Here is an 18,547-nt window from a genome sequence, read left to right on the forward strand (position 1 = left end):
CTGATTTAAGCATTTTTGTTTTGTTTTATTTTTTTCCTCTTTTGGCCACACCTCCAACATGTAGAAGTTCCCAGGCCAGGGATCAAAACCAAGCTGCAGCTGCAACCTATAGCAACACCAGATCCTTAACCTACTATGCTGGGCCAGGGATCAAGCCTGCACATCCTCCAAGACAAGCCAGATCGTTAACTGTCCCCACTGTACCACAGTGGGAACTCCTGATTTCTGCTTTTTTATCTCATTTTATCATTGCATAAAATAAATTTTGCATTGGACCTTCAGAGTTTATTTCTCAATTTGAATATTCTCTGGACTCTTCAAAGCTCCTTCAGTCCTAGTATTTGATTTTCTGAGGGTAAGATTTAAAGATAACTCTCTCCTTTTTCCCTCCTCAATCTCAGGCCATTATTTTACATTCAATACTAATCGATCTTAGACATTATACCAAATTCTTCATACATAGTGTCTCAGTTATTCCTTAAAATATTATTACTTATATTTTACAGAATAAGAAGCTAAGGCTTAAAATATCAGCTATATGTCAAACATACAAATCATTAATAGTTAATTCAAATCAAATATATGTGACTCTAAATGTCATGCTTTTTCTGTAAACAAAGCTGCTTTAGAAATTCCCTAATGATTAAAAATAAAGTTAAATTTGGATGTTGAAGGTGTAATTTAATATATAATACCATATTTATAAAAACAAGAAGCAAAACATTAAAAGATAATAAATATAATGATATTGTAATATGTCTATTATAGAAGCATTTATAATTTTTAACTAATTATCAACTGAGGAATATGCTAATACAGATTATTTACTTTGCAACTAAAAGGCTTCAACATTCATGGATTGATTTTGCTATACATAGCCACAGCAGCTAGGTACCCTTATATAAAACATCTTTTAAAACTGAGTCTATAAAGATTAATCACCAACTGTTCAAATTCTTAGTCACACAGGAAAATAAAAATCAACATTCAACCTTAAATTTGACTTAGAAAAAATGTAACACAACACATTATATTAATGGATCAAAGTTCTTCAAAACCTTGCTAAGGAAATCCACTGAATAAAGTACATGGGTTAAGGTGAACAGTACCTTTAAATCTGGATTAAATCACTTTCAAAGTTATCTTTCTCATCAGGCCTCCGAATGCCAGTGTTATCTCCTTACAAAACAATGAAATGGACAATTTGATTTGAAGTCAGCCTCACCTTTCTTTAGAATAAAAACACAATTTTCCTCCTTACTGGTTCACGTGTTCAGTTAGTCTTTATTGTCGTCATTGCTGTTGTTTAATAAGAGTTTTTGAAAACCTAAAAGGAAATGCTTTCCATTTTAGAAAATGCCTAGAGTTGCTTTGCTGTATGTGTGATAAGGCACTATATAAATCTCATTTTCTGTTGTTGTTAATGGGATCTATTCTCACAAAACATCATTGTGTGAACCGCCTTTTTGGTGAGGCTGCCTAGAGGAGAGAGGGAATTGGAGACTTTACTCCTTCTTTAAAAGGAAATAATCAGTCTGCAGGTGGCTGCATAGTGGGATAAGCAAATGGTAGCACATGGTTTTCCACACAGAATAACACTGAACAAGAATGAACCAGATAAAGATCTTTTGTACAAGCAGTGCTCTAAAGAGAAGCTTTGGGTTCTTAACTTTTCATGTTTATGCAAGAAAATCATGGTATGCTTAAAATTAGATTTTTCTCCCCAGGAATTTCTTACTATAATGTGGAACTGGAGAAGTATATAATTTTAACATTTTTATTCCTCCAAATCATCTAAACCAATTCTGAATCAGTGCTAACATGTTACAGGCCAAAATAAATCCATGCTCTTTGATGCTGCATCATCAAACTCTAAGATCAGAGTCAATTCTTTTTTCAAAGAGTTTGTCCAAGGTTCAGAGTTAATATATACTTTTTATTCAGTTCTAAATAGGAAATGAGTTTTTAAAAGGAGGAGTTAGGTTTAAAGTGGTGTTGAATTAGTCACAAGAAATGTTTTATTTCAGGGTTTTTGTATCCCTTTATTCAGCTCAATTTTACCATGGAGTTTAAAGATATTCAGCATACCCCATGGAATTTAGAAAAATATGTTGCTTCAAGTCTGTGGTTTTACAATGAAATCAGAATAATTTCAGCTCAGTCTGATTTTCAAAGATAAGTACTTTCTTGAAAAACACTGCCAGATACCACAGCTTGCTGAGGGAAAAGTGAGAGATGCTGAAATTCATTTCAGAATACCTCCTGCATGTGTTTGGAATAAAGTATTAGCAACAACAAAGGTGTTCACTATTGTAAGATGTTCAGCCACTTAGCTCTGGCTTCAGAGAGTCTATTCCCTGTTCTTGTCACCTACTCTAATATTGCAAGGCAGCTGAGTGGCCTCCAGGATAACCATATTGCAGGACAAAAGAAAGGAGATGGGGATGGAAGAGTTCCAATTTCAGCCCAGTGGAGCCTGTGAGCTGGTGCCAAAGATAACAGAGTAGCATCAAAGGCTGTATAGGACAGCTGCACTGGCAGGGAGCTACAAAGGCAAAAGGGAAAAAGAGAGATAGAAGAGAGAGAGAGGATTCTGAAATCTGTGTATTTCGTGCCATGCAGGACTTGGAGAGAGGCAGAAAGAGGGAAAATAGAGAAAGCGGAGGTACAGGATAAAGTGGATTAGTAATAAGAGAAAAAGAATAGAGAGAAGAGGAGAAAGAGGAGAGGAAGAAGGAATGTAAAGTAAAAACAAAGGAGAGACAAGACAGAAGAGAACTCTGTAAAAGAGTGACAGACAGCCAGGTTGCTAGACTAATTTAAAGGATTCTCAAAACAAAGAAATGATCAGTAGAAAGTTGATCATAAATCTAGGTTCCTTTCCAAGCAGTTGAAGACTGTGACAATCAGTTCTTTTGTCAGAATTTCCTTCCAGGCCCTCTTCTTAAATACATCAACTCCCAAGACAACAATTACAAAACTAAAGGAGAATTCTCTGTTGAAAATAAAACAGTTCTAAATTCATTAGGGAATGTAGAGAGATGTGAAGGAAGAGAAGAAAAGGGCAATGAGTGAGGTGTGTATATGTGTGTGTGTATGGTGTCCGTGTGTGTGTGGAGGGGGGGGGCAGTACACTCACTCATGCACGTCAATGAGTTGACTGAATATTATGGAAATCATCAATTATGAAAGATTAGGTTAGCTAATGGATTAGGTTACCTATTAAAGCTTATAGGTAGAGTAGATGAGCTGTGGGTCTCACTGGGCACAATTATTGCCCCCCGGAGATATTTGGCAATTTCTGGAGATATTTTGATTATCATGATTGGGGAGTACAACTGGCATCTAGAGGGTAGAGCCCAGGAATACTGCTAAGCATCCTTTAATGAACAGAACCGCTCCAAAAAGTACTACCTAACCCAAAACAGAGGAGGCGGAAAAACTGATCTATAGTCATAGAAACCTGTGTTCACTCTGGAGTTCAAAACTTGGCTAGTTGTGTGACCTTGGCCAAGTTATTTTAGGCCTTTGTGTCTCAGTTTTCACTTGTAAAATGAGGTTAAAAATGTTGACATACAATTAAGAATTCTAAGAATTAAATAAGATTTCATATATTTGAAAATCACTACCACTGTGTCTATAACTAGATTGTTTTGCAATAGGTATCATTTTATTTTGTTTTTTCCTTCCACGGTGTAAGCTGGGGATATGGTAAAATATAGCAATGGTAAATAATGAATGAAATATACATTGATTTTTTTTATACTCTGTATATAGCAAGTTCTATGAGTTGAAAACAATATCATAGTTTTCATAGTGCATAAGGATGCAAAAAATTATTGCCCAGATAAATAAATATAAATAAATGTACATGAAAATTAAATAGGGGATTTTATTATCTAAATATATGAATATATAAAATATAATATTTTAAATTGCTTTAACATTTACACCTTTCAATTCAATGACTTTTCTCATCACCAAAACCCCAGGTTATGTTCCCTTCTATATAGTTTCTCTTTCTCATGATTTATCACACATGCACTAATCTGTTTAGGACTACTACAAGATTGTGAAAATAAATGAAGACCACTCAAATGAGAACAAGCATGATCTATTTATTCAGAGCTTGCTAAAGCAAGGGAGTTAGCCAACATCACTTGCATTTGGCAGAGACTCAGAAGCAGGCAGAGAAGTGAAAAATCTTTGGAGTAAAAACTGAAAAACTAAAAAAAAAAAAAAAAGAAGGAGGTGGGGAGGCATCAAGGCATCAGTATATCCTGACTGGAGGTTTTGGCATGGGGAAGTTAGAGGCAAGTTTTCTATAAATGGGATGTCATAAGTGATTTGTTTATAGAAGTGAATTTGGATTTTTCTGGTTGGTCCTAAATTGGAAGCAGAGCCCAAAATTAGGAAAGTTATCAGTTATTGATCAAGTGAATCCTGTCTGTTTAGGGCCAGAGGTTATAAAGGTTGCGGTTTGGTTTCCTGGGCTTGTGTTGTAGCTTTTAAGTCAGAGTTCTATTTTTATATATAATTTGGCTCTTGTCCACTTTATACTCAGTCACACAAGCTCCATGAAGATAGATACCAGGTTTGCCTTGCTCTATTTCTGAAGCTAAGCTGAGCAAATTAAAAAGAACAATGAATAAAGAAAGCAAAGAAATACCTAACAGTGAGTAAAGGAGTTGTATTATAGTATCTATTCCTTATTTCTTTTCTCATTTAAGAGATATCCAATAGAACATATGGGTATTAAAACAGAAGAATAAAATAAAAGCAACTATTTCAGTATAATTTCCAGATAAATTACATGGGTCCATGGAAAATGAATTCAATTGCAAAAAGATTAATTGAATACTAAATATAGATTAGATCCCATGTCTGCAGGGAGTTCCAATTTTATTGAGGGACATACACCTATAAAAAGATAAGTATAACCTCTGCTTCTGGACATGATAGAATAATGGACTTATTATTAATTTCTTGCCTCAAATAATTAAAAAAAATACTGGACAAAATATACAAAGTGGTTCTCAATCATTGGACAAGAGGTAGCTCAGCAGAATGATGCTAAGAGAAGAGATACAGAGGGAGTATGCCCCTGCAAGTGGTCCAGCTAACTTCCTGGAGAGAGTGTTAGGCTACAGAGTGTGGAGGGAGAGTCTAAAAAGGACCCCATGGTTTCCCTAAGTTGAAGAGATAGAATTTATACAGAGTGATCCCTCAAATCTTCATCTGATCCCTGTTGGCAAAAGGGATCCTGTACAAGGAAACCACCCAGAGTGGAGGAAAGAACCACAAGATGGAAAAGGGTAGGTCAAATAATCATCAGAGTTCACACCGGGATTGGGAATGGTTTGTATTCTCTCCAAGCAGAGTAGGAAGACTTCATGTAGAATTGAATAGAGCATTCAAAAAGTAGTAGTCAGGAAAAAGAATACAACCTATCAAAGAAAAAAAAAAGGAAATATGTTGGACTTCAAAATTTAAAATGTTTTCTCTTCAAAAGATGCTGCTAAGAAAATAAAAAGGAAAACCAAAGACTTAGAGAAAATGTTTGCAAAAAATAACACAGAAAATCTTACAAAGGACCTGTATCTAAAATACATAAGGATTTCTTACAATGCCACAATAATAAAAAGACAACCTCCCTTTACAACCGGCAATTTTCATACTTTACTAAAGAAGATACATGGATAGCAAATGAGCACATGCAAAAATCCTTAACATCCTTTGTCATTAGGAAAATGCAAATAAAATTACAGTCAGATACTACTACTTAGCTATTAAAGTGGGTAAAATTAAAAAGGATGCTCATCCAACTGTTTGCAAGAATGTAGAGATAGGAACTCTCATACACTACTGGTGAGAATATTAAATGATATACCTATTTTGAAAAACAGATTGACATTTTCTTAAAAAGTTAAATATATATCCATATAATGACCCAGCCATTCCCCAGTGTTTCAAGGGAAATGAAATCATATGTCCAGATAAAAGCTTATATGCAAATGTTGATTAGTTTTATTTGCAAACCAACTGTCATTAACAGGTGACTGAATAAACAACTTGTGGTATATCCATACAATATGAATTCCACTTAGCAATTAAAAGGACATATCATTGCTACATGAAGCAATATGGATGAAAATCAAAGTAATCTGTGGTGACTGCAGTAAGCCAGACTCAAAAAAGAACCTATATTCCATTTATACAGTATGTTTAAAATTACAGGTAAATCTAATGTGTCAAGAAGCAAATCACTGGTTGTCTGGGAATGACATAGGAGAGGCCAAGAGATTACACTACACCATGAGAAAACTTTAGGGGCTGGTAGATATATTCATTACCTTTATTTTGTGATGGTTTCATATGTGTATACATATATCAAGACTCACCAGACTTCACACATCAAATATGTAGTGTTTATTGTATATCAGTTATGCTTTTATAAAGTTGTATAAAAAGATAAAGCAAGAAAAAGACAAAGCAAAACAAACTATAGGAGTTAAGATATTAAATATATGTTATAATTATAACAGGGTGATATCATGGACATGTTTATGGAGTTTATGTAGAGCTCTGATATATGTCTTTAATGCTAAGCAGGGACAGCTAGGTAAAGTAATGGAAGCAATGTTTCTGGAGAATGAACCATATAGAAGGTCATTGATGGAATAAACTGCAAGTTACATGGGGAAAACTATAATAGGTTTAGTGTTGCTAGAATCTCAGGTAAAAGTTGAGAAATCAGTCAAAATAGATAAACCAGATTGAGTTGAGTGCCCCTCATCTAAGTGGTTTGTATTTTAGAAGGTAACAGTCGATTGAAGATCTTAAAGTAAGAGAATAAATAACTGATTATATTTCTGTTTAGAAAGAGCATGGAAGTTAAGAGTGTGGAGCAGTGATACATGAAGGAGATTAGAGGATCAGGATGCCATCAGGGTGAAACAGGAGATAGATGGGTCCTAGCTGGGCAACTGTAATCTATTCCCTGTGGACAGATAACTTCAAGATAAAAGCTGCATCCTGCTTGTATAAAAGATAGAGATCATCTATTTCTCATTATTGAGGTCAAGGAGACCTCCGGAACTACAAACTTGCAGAAAGGTTCCTCAAAGTTCAGAGAAAGGAGGGACGCCAGACCATAGCATTCTCTGTCAACTTCCCAGAGACCCCTATGCTAAAATACAGCTTGAGGGTGGGGCATCAAGTCAAGCAAAGCTGGAGGAAGCAAGATGATTGGCCAGAGGAAACTGGGAAGGACTGCCCCCCCCCATCCAAGTGATTTAAAGGACCGCCAAAGAACATGTTACTCTCTTTCTCTCTTGCTCTTTCTCTGTCTGTCTCTATCTCTCTCTCCCTTTCCACACTCTCCCCTTAAGCCTGCCTGTGCCTATATTTTCTCTGTACCTGTCTTCTCTCTCTCCTCTCTTTAAATAAATAATTGCCTCACCACCCTCAGTCTCTTTGCCAAATTCTTTCTCCAAAAGGACAAAGTTCTGGGGACCTATATCAGTTGGTTAGGGTTCAGTGTTCTCACCCGACAGCCAACTGAGAACAAAGGGAGCAAGGGAATGACAGCCTGACCTTAAACAGGGAGAGCAGGAAAATGACTTTAGGTATCAGATATCACATTGGAGTGAGTAACGGGGGATGAAGAAAAAAAGAAGGAAGGTAAAGAGGAGAAAATCTGAATACATGAATCCTTGGAAAGCACCTTATTGTTTTCTTTTACATTTTATAGTTTTAATGGTCTTTTCTTCCTTTTGAAATTTCCCAAATTATTTCTTTTTAAATTTAAATAAGATGCTTAGGTAGATATTATTTTATTTATTTTTTATATAATGATTTTTATTTCTTTCCATTACAGTTGGTTTACAGTGTTTTCTCAGTTTTCTACTGTACAGCATGGTGACCCAGCTACACATACATGTATACATTCTTTTTTCTCACATTATCATGCTATATCATAAGTGACTAGACATAGTTCCCAGTGCTACACAGCAGGATCTCATTGCTTATCCATTCCAAAGGCAACAGTCTGCATCTATTAACCCCAAGCTCCCCATCCATCCCACTCTCTGCCCCTCTCCCTTGGCTACCACAAGTCTATTCTCCGAGTCTAAGATTTTCTTTTCTGTGGAATTTTCTTTTCATTTGTGCCGTATATTAGATTCCATATATAAGTGATATCATATGGTATTTGTCTTTCTCTTTCTGACTTACTTCACTCAGGATGAGAGTCTCTAGTTCCATCCATGTTGTTGCAAATGGCATCGTTTTGTTCTTGTCTATGGCTGAGTAGTATTCCATTGTGTATATATACCTCATCTTCCTAATCCAATCATCTGTTGATGGACATTTGGGTTGTTTCCATGTCTTGGTTATTGTGAATAGTGCTGCAATGAACATGCGGGTGCATGTGTCTTTTTCAAGGAAAATTTTGTCTAGATATATGCCCAAAAGTGGGGTTGCTGGGTCATATGGTAGTTCTATGTATAGTTTTCTAAGGTATCTCCATGCTGTTCTCTGTAGTGGCTGTACCAGCTTACATTCTCACCAGCAATTGTTACTTGTAGACTTATTAATGATGGCCATTCTGACTGGTGTGAGGTGGTATCTCATAGTAGTTTTGATTTGCATTTCTTTAATAATTAGGGATGTTGAGCATTTTTTCATGTGCTTGTTGGCCATCTGTACATCTTCCTTGGAGAAATGTCTTTTCAAGTCTTTTGCCCATTTTTCCATTAGGTTGTTGGTTTTTTTGCTGTTGAGTTGTATAAGTTGTTTGTATATTGCAGAGATTAAGCCCTTGTCTGTTGCATCATTTGAAATGATTTTCTCCCATCCTGTAACTTGTCTTGTTTTCTTTTTGGTTTCCTTGCTGTGCAAAAGTTTGATTAGGTCCCATTGGTTTATTTTTGCTTTTATTTCTTTCGCTTTGGGAGACTGACCTGAGAAAACATTTGTAAGGTTGATGTCAGAGAATGTGTTGCCTATGTTGTCTTCCAGGAATTTGATGGTGTCTTATCTTCTGTTTATGTATGTAAGCCATTTTGAGTTTACCTTTGTGCATGGTGTGAGGATGTGTTCTAGTTTCATTAATTTACATGCAGCTGTCCAGGTTTCCCAGCAATACTTGCTGAAAAGACTTTTTCCCATTTTATGTTCTTGCCTCCTTTGTCAAAGATTAATTGACCATAGGTGTCTGGGTTTATTTCTGGGTTCTCTATTCTGTTCCATTGGTCTGTATGTCTGTTTTGGTACTAGTACCACACTGTCTTGATGATTGTGGCTTTGTAATACTGCCTGACTCTGGGAGAATTATGCCTCCTGCTTGGTTTTCGTTCCTCGTAATTGCTTTGGCAATTCTGGGTATTCTGTGGTTCCATATAAATTTTTGGATTGCTAGTTCTAGTACTGTGAAAAATGTCATAGGTAATTTGATAGGGATTGCATTTGAATCTGTAGATCGCTTTTGGTTATGGCCATTTTTACAATATTAATTTTTCCAACCCAGGAGCATGGAATATCTTTCCATTTCTTTGCATCTTCTTTAATTTCCTTGATTAATGTTTTATAGTTCTCAGGATATGTCTTTCACCTCCTTGGTCAGGTCTATAGCCAGGTATCTGATTTTTTGGGGTGCAATTTTAAAAGTTATACTTTTGTATTCCTTTTCTAATATTTCATTGTTAGTATACTGAAATGTGACTGATTTCTGAATGTTAATCTTCTATCCTGCTACTTTGCTGAATTTGTTGATCAGTTCAAATAGTTTATAAATTCTAACAAAACTTATTCATAATCAGTTTTTGACTAATAGTATTGACCCCTTTCACTTAAATGGTAAGTTGCTTGAGGCCAATGTTGGTGATTTTCTCAGCTCACAATCTCTAGCAAATATTCCATTGCCCAAAGTAAATTTTCAGTTTATTGATTCTTTGGCAATCACATAAAAATGTCAGTTAATTTCAAACTTAAGTGTTCAATTACTTTTCTTCTTGATAAACAACTTGATATCTTGGGCCTTGGTTTTATAAAATAGTAAGCATTAGTCACCTTTTTAACTTCTTACACCATGAGGCATTCTTGTCTTTTCAACCTAATGAAATTAGTAGGTTTAACTAATATATTCCCTATTTCAACAGTCAGAAAATATATCACTAAATTTACAAGATCTATGATGTTTGAAATATTTCTGCTTATCACTGAGTACAGGTAAGTGATTGATTTACCTTGGGTAGCAGATAATTTTAAGCTATAAGAAGAAAGTTCAAAAACCATGAAGAAATAAGCCTAACAAAAAATATAAATTCAAAATTGTAAATGAAATTCAATTTGACATTCAGAAATATATTTTTGAAGAGGTTGTATATGTGTAGAGATTTGACTTCATATAGTTACTTCTTTTAATATGAGTTGGGTTAAAATGACAGACAATTTCTAACATAATCAATAAAAGTAAATCATTTTATTTGCACATATTAGGCATGTGATTAATGAACCAAATTTATAAATTTAGTAAAATAAGCAGTTTTATGTGGTCAAGTCCACTGAGCTTTTAAAACATTAGTCACTTTGAATCAATCATCAGAAGCAAACAGATATTGAATGGTAGATAAACACTTTTTCTGAGAGCAATACAGATATCTGTTTTATTAAAAATAGACATTTTTTATATGTCAAAGATTAATTTTTCACCCTCTCTATGTATACATACATATCTTTCTTGATTTATCTGTCATAAAACTGGGCATATTACTTTTGTTTCACGAAAACAAAAGCCTTTGCTAAAACTTATCCAAAGATTTCAGACAAAGGTGATTGGTTAGCTTTCGCTCTCCCAGTTCGTTGCTATTATCTCTACATTTTGTGTGCAGACTTTTAAAATGTGGAAGAGCCAGTGGACAGCTGTATCTATGGCCTCACTTGGTAGTTCCTCCCTATGCTTTGGATAGTATAACCTTTTATTTGCTGTGTCTGGATTAATAGCTCTGTTTCAATAACAAACCAAAATGTTCTCTAGGCAACTTTAATATCCTAAGGAAAACATGGTCTAAGCAATCTATTTTCTGACACTTGTTTATACTTGCCCATACACAGTGATGGAAATAGTGACACAGTATAGATCTGTAAGTGACAGATTCCTAGCAGGTCAGTTTCCCCAGCCCCAACATCACTCAGCAACTCAGACCAAAGAATTTGCTGATGGCATCCTCTACATATAGACATAGACCCAACTTTAAACACGTTTTCTGAAAATCAAAATGACACAAATGTCCTAAGAAAACACACATGATAGAAAAAAAAAAAGCAAGAAATAGAGGGTAACTCACCCAGATCATACTCCTGATGTGTCACTTTGTCTGAGCTAAATAAGACGATTTCTATTAACAATAGTCAATTGTTGTTCCATGTACTAAAACGCATTCCAAATTCAAAAAATGCCAGAAAGAGACATCAAATCAAATTCAAAACAGAATAAGTGAATTAGTAAGAATCAAGCTAGGCAATTCTCTGACTCATATATGATGGAAGATTGTAAGACAGTGATAATAGAGTCAGATGACAATAACAGATTAAAGTAAACAAGTTAATATTTTCAGAATAATTTGTTCAGCAATGTTATACAAATCTCTGAACTAGAAAAGACAAAGCATCTTCATAATCTAATTACTTAAAAAATTCTATTAACATAACAATTCAATCTTGTTGTTTGAATCGTATCTTTATTGAGAGCTTCAGTTGCCATGGTGGCAAAGTTATTAGAGAGAGTAGCTGGTCACTTTTATAAAAAACTTGTGGGGGAATCATATAGAAGTAAAATATTTTGATTGAATCAAATGGTTGCTATAATATCTTAGTATGAAAAATGAAATCCTCTATAAACAATTCCAAGAAAAAAAAACTAATAATCACCTACCTGATATTTATAGTGGAATAAAATCTTTAAAATCTTGTAAGACTTAAAATGCAAAATGCCAAAATAAGGGAAACTGCAATGTTATTTGCAATTATTTATGGTATTTTAGTTTAGCCCTAAATTATTCTAAATGTATAGAGTATCTTATATATGGTTATACTCATTAAATCTCCACTGACTTAATAGAAGAAAAAAAATGCCCATTTGAATCCTAATAAATCTTGAATATATATTTGTTCTCTTATTGCCTATGAGTTTCAGAATGCATTTTTGCTATATTTCCATATAATTTGATAGAAGTTAGATATATGTTCTTATTTCTTTTAATAATTAAACATATTGAAGTAAATAATGTTTTTTTGGCTGCACCCACAGCATATGGAAGTTCCCAGGCCAGGGACTGAATCTGAGGCACAACTGTGACCTACACCACAGCTGCAGCAGGATCCTTAACCACGGTGCTAGGCCAGGGATTAAACCTGTGCCTGAGAGACAACACCAGATCCTTTAACCTCTGTGCCACAGAGGGAACTCTATGAAGTAGATAAATTTTTAAATGAAAAATCTGTAAGGAATGTAACCAACATATCATGGATTTAAAGTTTTTTGAGGTCACTGAAGTTCAATCCTGTACTAAATCTATTTTATTAACTAAAGGCAAAATATTGATGGAAACTCCAAGAAGAGCTATAGGGATACAAATTATGTAATGTTGAAATTAATTTTGTTACTCATAAATCATGTGGCACCAAAAAGCATACTTTTTAAAGAAACTTGATAGATGAGGAATTTCGGTAAATTAAAAGATGAGGTTAAGAATATGGCATTGTCTCTATAGTGGCTCCTGGCGCTGTTGTGGTGCAGCTTCTATCCCTGGTCTGGGAACTTCCACATGCCAAGGGCACAGCCAAAATAAGAAAAGAAAAAATAAAAAATGATTCTCTCAACTTCAAAAGAGGATCATAATCAAAACACCTATTATACATTCCCTTTCCAAAATAGAGATAATTAACATGTCTGGAGAGCAAATGAGTAACGAGATTTGGGCACTTTATTAATTCTTACAACAATCTTAGGTATTTACCCCATTTTATTGAGAGGGTACCAAAAAAAATCTCCATATTGATCCCCAGGCAATCTGATTTCAGATTCTATGCAACTACTCTAAACTGCCCCTGGGTTATTCAAGTTTATTTGGGAAAAGAGGGACATCAAGGTCCAAGCTCTTATATTTTTGGCAGAGATTTTTTTTTCCATACATTTTAAGCTTTTCAATGGGCAAAAATGACAAGCTACTTTTTGGCAATGCAATTCCTGCTTAATACCTCTCTATTTCAATATTCCTATGATGTACAATTTGAGGCATTTTAAAAAGCATTATTAAGTGGTATTACTATAATTCAGTTTGAGGCATGGTGGTATTTTTCAGAGCATCTCTGGGAGACATCATGTGCTCATTAGAAGGGGAATATTCTGACATCAATACCTTTAGGCAGTTTAGTAGAGAAAAATGCATTTGAATATGAGTCCTGTAAAATAGACAATCATAGCTGCATTTCAAGTTCAGAAAGAAGGAACAGCTCTACTCCTAAATAAAAATAGGTATTTGTTGGAAGGTTTAAAAATCCATGTTCATTAAAAACTACAATTTTCAGAAAACCAGAAAAATAATCTGATATAATCCAAATAAACACTCCTGTCTGTCACATAACCTTTAATTATAATATGGCAACTGTAATTTCATCTAATTAGAAAAGGTGAAACCAATTTTGAATTGCAAATTATCCCTTTTATGAAAGCTCAAAGTAAAGCATCCTCACACTGACAGATTCAGTCAGTATGGACTGAGGTGCCCTATGATGTGACGTTTTTGATTAATCAGTGAGCGATTTTAAAACCCTCTTATATAGAACCATTCATTGGCTTTAATGCTCGTAGATATAGGTTTCCAATTAAGACCTGTATTACCATGTATGAAAGTCAGCACTAACCCTCTTCATTCTCCATAAACTTGTTTTCTATTTGCAAATGGGGATAAAAATACCCACATTTCTATGAAATAAAAAAGATTAGATAAGAAAACATAGGAAAAAAATTTGATGGGAACTTAATACATTTTAATCAAATTTAATTGCAATTAACTTAGGGCTGTATGCTTTGGGGAGATACACAATTCTACCAAGAGTGAGGCAAATCTTTACTAAAAATAAAAGCCTAGATCGTTTTATAGTTTTAGGATCTATAGAAAGTGACTTTCTATTGGTTGATTATGCAATTTTACTCAGTAAAAAGAAAATGAGAAAAAAAAGAATATGTTAAATTCCTAAGATATTTAAAATGACTCTCAAATTAATTTTAGCTGAACAAGGCATTGTGTTAAAATATAGATATAAGTAAAACTGCCAGTGTCCTATTAAGAGCAGCAAGTAAAGGACATTTCTGAGAAAGAGTTCACAAAAACATTATATATGTGATTCTCTATCTTGAAGCAATAGTCTATGCTTCAGGTTTAAGCCACTTCAAGAAGCTATCCAAAACTAATATTGTTTTAAAATTAAAATAACTTATTAAAAATAGATGTACTAATCAAACTCCCAGAATCTCTGACCAAAAAAAGCAAAACAGATCAAGGTCTCAAAAAAGAAAACCAAGAGTTCCCACTGAGGTGCAGTGGGTTAAGAATCCAACTGCAGTGTTTCAGGCTGCTGTGGAGACGTGGGTTCAATCCCCTCTCTGGCACAGTTGGTTAAATGATCTGGCATTGGCACAGCTGAGGCATAGCTCACAGATGCCCTTGGATTTAACCTCTGGCCCAGGAACTTGCATATGCTGCAGATGTAGCCATTAAAAAAAAAAAAAACACCACCACCACCAAAAAACAAAAACAAAAACAAAAACAACCCCCCCCAAGGAAATGAATATAGAAGTATTTTTGTCTACAGTTTAAAAACACAATACAAAATAATGTATTTGTTTTCTTTAAGGAGTTAGATAGGATTTCAAAACATTATCATTGTAGGATTCCTTAGACTTTGATATGCCTAAATAATGTGGAGAAGTGAATCTTACAAATAGTTGTTATTCTTTTTTTTTTTTTTCTTTTTTGTCATTTCTTGGGCCGCTCCCGCGGCATGTGGAGTTTCCCAGGCTAGGGGTCTAATCGTAGCTGTAGCTGCCAGCCTATGCCACAGCCACAGCAACTCGGGATCCGAGCCGCGTCTGCAACCTACACCACAGCTCACGGCAACGCTGGAGCCTCAACCCACTGACCAAGGGCAGGGATCGAACCCGCAACCTCATGGTTCCTAGTCGGATTCGTTAACCACTGCGCCACGACGGGAACTCCATAGTTGTTATTCTTAAATGTACTATTTTTATGGTTTCTATATTTAGTGATACTGAAATATAAAACAAAATACTGAGGCAAACAGAGATATTCTATTCCCAAGTTTTCTACCAGTTGGTCCCACGAGAATAGAGTGCAAAACTGGAGAAAAAGACTTTGTAATTGTGAGTCTTTCATCAGAATTCAGTTCAATGTGTTATTTTTTTAAATATAATTTCAACAGAATTACATAAAGTTCTTACCAGAGTTGTGAACAGTATTTTGGAGAAAATTCACAAGCAAAAAATATTGTGCAAAAGGGATTGTAGATATTTAAATATTCAAGGAGTGTTACAATGTTTGAATGTTCCATTTTGTATGGATTTGAGCAATGGCTCAAATGTAAACAAAGGACAAATATATAGTTTATTCATTCTATAGTGAAGGTAGATTTTAAAGGCTGAAGTATGAGTATCTATGAAGAGATCTATTGAATCATAACAGACAAATGTAGAACAGGTACAGTGATCCAAATAATTAAAATGATGTTAGAAGAATTAGTTCTTGACAGAAATAGAATAAATTCCAGTCTTACCACTCTGGCTAAGGAATTTAGCAATGCTTTCTAGGGAAAGATTTGTAATGTGTTCTAATTATTAGGAAATTATCAAATTGTTTTAGCATCATAGTGATATGTAGGAACAGATACTCTTGAGTATTAATAGATTTGGAGCTGTCAGCCTTGGAGGATTCTATGCATGCTTATAATGGTAAGTAGCATGATTGTTCCATGTTATTTTATGTATGGTCAAGGAGGAATCATATCTTGGTACACATTAATGATCTCAACAATTCTCTTTCAATTCTATTTAGCTACTCTCTCATTCTAATTAACTCTGCTAAAATTAACTGCATAGGAATTATAAAGATTTGATGCCTATTTTGAAGAGCATTCACAGTCAAGAGAAAGAAACTGATAGCACTAATTTTGTTGTGAGGGTAAAAATATATTTTCCCCTAGGAATGATAGGCTTTCAATATAATATACTATTTATTCATTTTTATCTATGACAATATTACATGGTTTGTCTTACATAAAATGAAGAATGTATTCCTGAAGCCAAGAACAGGTGTATTTTTTCACCGTAAATCTAACTTTTGGTTTTGAATTTGTTTGCACTATTTGAACAAATCTTTGACTAGAATTATGTGACTGGATATTTTTAACATTCCAATTGATAGGAAAAATAAATTTAGGTTTTATTTTTCCTCCCCATGTATCCACATTAAACATAAGAAAATGAAACAAGTAAAATTATATGAAAAGATGGACACTCTTTCCATAACTTAGGTTGTCTTGTTACAGAAGTTCTAAATGCAGAGCAGAAGCAATACTACTAGCATTACTGCAGGATTTTATAAAGTATTTTTCAACAAGTTTATACCTTTCTCATAGCCAGGAGGACATCACCAGTCTATAAATGGGAGGTAATGAAATCAAAGAATTATGAGATATAAAATGTAAATATTTATGGTTTCTTCTCTGCTGAGGTGATGAATCAGCACAGTAAAATATTCAGCCCTAAGTTTTAGCTCAGGATTTGAGGCTAAGTTAAAGCGCCTCCAATCCAATTTTATACTTGTGTAAAATGCCTTTCAAATAGCAGTGGTGATCCCCCAGAGTTAATCTTCCACATTCAGCCAGTTTATCTCTTGTCGAGAGGCAGTTGCACATACTTTTGAGGATACAACTTTCAAAGCAACTTTTGAAAACAGCCCCTTAATGAAAATGAAATTATCTGGTAGCACTGGATGTAATGTAACATGACTTATCCAAGTGTACTCAAAAGATGTAGGGAAAATCAAGAGAGGATTATGACATCTAGAAGTTAAAAAAAAAAGTCTCTAGCTATAAATATGTCATACCAAAAAATTCCACACTTGGAAACACATGCAAAGAATTATGCACTAATTGAGCAGGAAATTATCATAAAGCCTAACGCAACTAAATTGCTAAGAAGTAATAAATGCCAAAACTTTTGCAATAATCCCACAAATATGAGCAAATTCATGGGCATTAACAGGAACTTTGAAATAATCGGACTATATCTCAATTGTGCTTCTTTCCTGTCTTCATGCCTTATTCCTCAAATCAAATCTCATGAATAATTTGAAAGTTTAATACAATCCTGATTTCTAATGTTTAGGATATCATAAAGTATGTCTGTTGTCCAGTCTGCATTTTTCCCAGACTAATAAAACAAGGGGGGCTTAATCCCCTTTACATATTGCATCATATATCATATTAGAAGAAATTTGAAAATTGTCATTTCTTTCCCTGCACTCGAATTTAAAGATCAGATATATATGAATTTGTTTTGTAATTATTCAACTATAAAGAAATTAAAAGTGATACAAGAATTTGAATAAGGTGAAAATAAACATATACTTACTAGATTAGTCAGGGTTAAGTAGAAAGCATAAATCATTCTAGTTATTTTAACAAATATGTTTTAATAGAAATCAGTGTGAATTAGGTATTGAAAACTGGGAAGACAAGCTGAGAATAATCCTGAAGTGTCACAAGATATGAATGATGGGAAGTGGCACTACATCCATGGGTGGGAAAACAAAAAGATGAGTTAATTTTGCAGACTCACAGGTTTAGAGGAGGGTTCCCCAGAGTTGAAATTCAGACATTTGAGAAAAAGCCTGGGATTGGTGCCCCTGAGATCAGATAGGTGCCCTGTGGGTCTGACACACAGACCTTGGAGGAGCATGCATTAGCCAGTTAATTCTAATGTCACTAAGAGCTTCAAGGCTAGTTTGGTAAGTACTATCAGGGAGAATGTAAGTTGGAATCAACTGCCACTGTGAAGAACTGTTGGTTGGTGTTACTCACAGGAATAGAAAGCAAAGAGCATGCTCACAATCAGAGCAAAGCAAAGATCCCACAGCTGTGCAATCTTTCTGGTGCCCTATACTGGCAGAGCCTAATGGGAAAAATAGCTGGCAAATAGAAATAAGGTTTGCCCACCTCACATCGAGAATTACAAAGAAGATTTTAGAAAGATGACTTTGAGCTATGAGAGCAGAAAATGTTGTGACTATTATGCCAATACTCAAAAACTCAGATGAAATGGGAAAATTCTCTGAAAAACACAACCAAAGTTCACTCCCATCCCCCCCCAAAAAAAAAACAAGGTAATAAGAATAGCCTTTTATGCATTGAAAAAATTAAGTCTGTAAAGTAAAACTTTTCTGCAACGAAAACTCCAGATCTAGAT

The sequence above is a fragment of the Phacochoerus africanus genome, chromosome 8 (assembly GCF_016906955.1).
Source record: "Phacochoerus africanus isolate WHEZ1 chromosome 8, ROS_Pafr_v1, whole genome shotgun sequence".
Classification (NCBI taxonomy): Eukaryota; Metazoa; Chordata; class Mammalia; order Artiodactyla; family Suidae; genus Phacochoerus; species Phacochoerus africanus.